Here is a 4,311-nt window from a genome sequence, read left to right on the forward strand (position 1 = left end):
TATGGTTCTGCCAGCGGACGTCCCCGATTTCTCTAGCAAGTTGTCTCACTCATTCCTTCTGTTGAAACCTCAGGAACTGCACGATGAAGGGCCTTGGGGGGGCTCCAGGCTTAGCTGGTAATAGCGACCGATGAGCACACTCCAAATCTAGGCCCCCTTGGAAGTCAGCCTGAAGGATTTCGGGGAGAGTAGCCCTCAAAAACGATAAGGCATCTTTATCTTCGACACGTTCCGGGAAACCATAAATGCTTAAATTGACTCGCCTTTCCCGGTCCTCGTACTCGGTTAGTTTGGCGTTCAGTTTTTCAACTTCAGAAGTCAAAGCCGGGGGCGAGTCGCAGCGCTGCCTCTCCACCTCCTCTAGCATATCAAGGTGAGCCTCAGCGCTAGTCATCCTGGTTAGCATGTCGGCTAGCTTACCCTCAATTGCCTCGACAGCTCTTCTCGTTTCTGAGACGTCCTTGTGGATGTCTGCAAAGTGTTTGGCTTGGTCGTCTGATAGTTTCTGAAGAAGCTTGTGTATTTTAGCGGTGGAGAAGGACTCATCCGCGTCTTCCCGCGTTGGCGATACAGGAGAGGTGTGGGTAGCTTTTGAGCTAGCGGTAGCCCTGGCGCTTTGCTGTTGTTGAGACGCATTATCATTTTTCCGGGGATTTGGCATATCGATAGTGGGAGAAGCTTGTAATCGGCAACTTGTGAGAAAAAAACCAATGAAATAAAAAGCGAATGCCTATATATTCGCACAAAATGTAAACTGGTGGTGGCGCAGCTTCCAGCCTAAGCAGCCATCTTGCTCGGCATCATCACGTGACCACCAGGTTGAAACATGTTAATGATAATTATATTATGTGTGCATTGAGATACATGAGAACATTTTTATTTGATTAATTTTGTGTTTCTCACCTCTCCTCTAGATTGCACCTGACTATCTTCTGAATTGGACCCAGGAACTTCCAAACCAGTCCTCACCCATGTGAACTCCTTTTATGGTCAGGTTCCTTGGGGGATGTGCTAAGAGTGTTATAGGTGAGGGGGAAGTTTAGGAGATGTTTGGGATCTAGTTTACTTAATATGTGTAATGAGTTTAATAAGTTAATCGGTTCCTTAATTGTACTTCCTGGGGTAGGAGAAGTAACAATATATATGTAAGCAGGAGTTAAAGTTTCTCCCAGGGGTATAGTTTTGCCAGATGATGTTGATGAGCAGGCCACAAGGATAGTTGGCTACCAGAGTTGACTTTTATGTATTTTTAGATATCTCAATCTTTTTTCCCCTAGTTGCTTTTTATTTGTTTTAATTTTTATTAAGTTTGTTGTTTTCTTCGATTTGGGCCAAGCTGATGCTCACTGTAAATACGATGCATTGATCCATGCTGTAAAAAAAAGGGAAATAAAGAAATTTGGACTGACTTAACAGTTTAAAGGTCCCTTCCTTCCTGCCTTCACCACTCGACCAACCTTACAAGGCCCATTTCACTTCATATTGAATTTAAAAGGTGACTATTTAAAAACACTCCACTATGGAACAACCTAATTGTCCCAAATTCCAAAGCAGACACTCAAAGGTTGGGTGATAACAGAATTAACATAGTTAAGGATCTAATACAAAGAAGGTGTATTCTTTAGTTTTCAGTAACTGTCCCGTAAATATAACATGCCTCTACATACAACATACTAAACATACTGTTTAAGTATTTGCAAATCAGACACTGGATCAAAAGTCAACTAATAGATATCCTGGCATACCGGAGGAGACCCCACAAGAGAAAGAGTTAGTCAGTACTTTACTTGCAGACCAGAGGTCTAACGTCAGCTATTTAAAGTATCCTCAACAATAATTGTATGACCTCTTACAAAACACAAATGGAAATTGGATCTAGATTGTTCATATGATGGTGCTTACTGGCAAAAACATTCAGAGCAAGCTCAAATGTTTTTAATCTCCACAGACTAATTCAAGCACAGACAAATGCAATTCAACATTGGCTTTACTGCTTAAACACCTATAACAGAAATATAACACAAATTAAGAAGCAGTGGATTTCGAGATGATCCATCCAGCTCACAACAGCAGGTGCTGTGATCACCCCAGGAAATTTGGGGCTGATGTACACTGTTTCATGGCAAATAATGAGTCATCATGGCAACAGCATTTGATGAAAACTTTTCCACTCAGACCTGTTTCTACACAGACATTAATGATGCGCTTCAGCTAAATGAACATTGCGCACACTTGGGGGAAGTTAATCACACTCATGATCAGGCAGGAAGTACGGCCAGCTGGCATTTGAGTATGAGGGTGAAGAGTAAATCAGAGTGTGAGCACATGAAACTGTGTGTGTGTTTATGTGTTCAGACTGCAATAAATGCTAAATGGAATGTACTTGTGTAGCGTCTTTCTAGTCCTCCGACCACTCAAAGTGTTTTATACTAAATGCCATCACCCATTCACATACATTCAGTCAGTGATGGCAGCTCAAACAGAAACCAATACTCATTCATACACGATGCATAGCATTGTGAGAAATTGGGGTTCCTTATCGTCCTCAAGGAAACTTGGACATGCAGTGGGAAGAGCTGGAAATCAGACAGACAGAAGCTCAGACACTTGACAGGGTGTATACCAACACAAACAGTGTGTAAGACAGTGAAATGTCTGGCTGACCAACAATGTCTTTACTCACTCCCAAACATCCTCTGACTGTAATACATCCCCCCATTGATCATATACACTGTGTTCCAAATTATTATTATGCAAATATGATTCAAGTAAAAAGACTAACAGTGAAGTGGTTGGTGGTTTTCAGTGAAAAGTTTTTTTCTGTTAATCTAATATATCCTCAATCATATCATGTTTTTTTCTTGATTGTTTCATTTAGTTTTCTTTATATTGTATATTTTTAAGAAACTACTTATATTTATTTGTTTTGTCCATTCGATGGTATGATAATGCATATTTTTACAGATATCGTTTTATTTTTTTCTTTATTATATATTTCTTCTTCAATCTTGATGCGTTGATATATTCATTGTGAGAAGGAAGAGAAAGCGGGGGGCGGGGGGGGTGGGGGGAAGGATGATGAGGGTGACAAGATGAATCGGGGAGTGGTGCGGGAAAGAAGTATAAGGATTTGTGTGTTTCTATTCTAGTTTATTTATATTTTGTTTCGTATGTATATATGGTTGGAGGTTAATCGTAAAAGTTCTGTAAGGGGTAATTCACGTTTATGTAAATAGTTAATATTCGTTGGGGTGTTTATAGAGCGAGAGAGTAGAGGAAAGAGTATTGAAGGTTGGCTGTGCAAGCTGCGGGAGAGGCGAGAAAGAAGGTTGTATTTCAGCCACCTCTAAACAGATCGCCAAAAGAGAGAGAGAGACTAATTGTCAACTGTCTAATTAGAGGACCGAGGGAGGAAGGGCGCGCGGAGGAGGCGGGATTACAGATGGGGATGGATTCTGGAGGTGGGCAGCCAGGTGCCCATGCGACGTCAGCGGAAGAGGGAGGGTGGGTGAGGGATTGTTGCGGCTGAATCAGTGGAAGTGAGTTGGTAGGCCCCTGGAAGGGCAGGTGTAGAGAAGGACCGCGGGAGAGGAAGGGATGTGGGTTGCCTAGACTTGCCCATTTCCTGCCATAGCGTATAAAGACAGAAGATCCAGCCGGTCTGGAGAAGAATCATTTCATGTAAGACAGACGCACCATGCCCAGCTGCCAGAGCGTTTCTTATCCATTGAAGCCTAGCTGCTAATGGGCATTCATGTGGAGAAAAGAAAGTAACATGCAGACCACTGTACATGGCTTACAAGTTTAATGGCATGAGAGAGTGGCTAATGGTATCATATAGAAGGTCCTCTTTGGAGTGGTTTCGAAGAGTGGGTTAACGTCGATCTTTAAAAGGATGTTTGTGGTGATGGGGATAGGGAATACAGCTTTGATTTTTTAAGAAAAATGATCCCCCTAATCAAAAAATACAACACCGATTTCGGTTTCACATCCTTTAGAAGACTATTGGGGAGTGTTTCGAACTCTGTTTTGCATAAATGAATTTGACACTGCTTGTTGATATTATGCAAATAAAATTGCCATTGTCAGCCATGTGGGTATATTGTGTTAATAAAATCCGAGATTACGGATAGAATTGTTATGAGGAATAAAAAATCCTAGTTGACTGCTCAATTTATATCGACGTATGGTGTTGATATTTAGTAACGAAATAAGGAACAAAAACAGGTTATAGTGACAATAATAGATTGGTTGATTATAATCAGCAGTGCTTGGTGTTTACTTATATCTCGTGGCATTGTCCCTTTTTTT

General features: G+C 41.4%; 1 protein-coding gene across 1 annotated transcript in view; it reads left to right on the top strand.

Moving 5' to 3' along the window:
• The window catches only part of ism2a (isthmin 2a), a gene marked incomplete in the record, with an annotated part of 9,422 nt that overhangs the window by 1,212 nt on the left and 3,899 nt on the right, over positions 1-4,311 (top strand).

The sequence above is a fragment of the Morone saxatilis genome, unplaced genomic scaffold, assembly GCF_004916995.1.
Source record: "Morone saxatilis isolate NCDOM2014 unplaced genomic scaffold, NCSU_SB_2.0 Contig3, whole genome shotgun sequence".
NCBI classification, from domain to species: Eukaryota; Metazoa; Chordata; class Actinopteri; family Moronidae; genus Morone; species Morone saxatilis.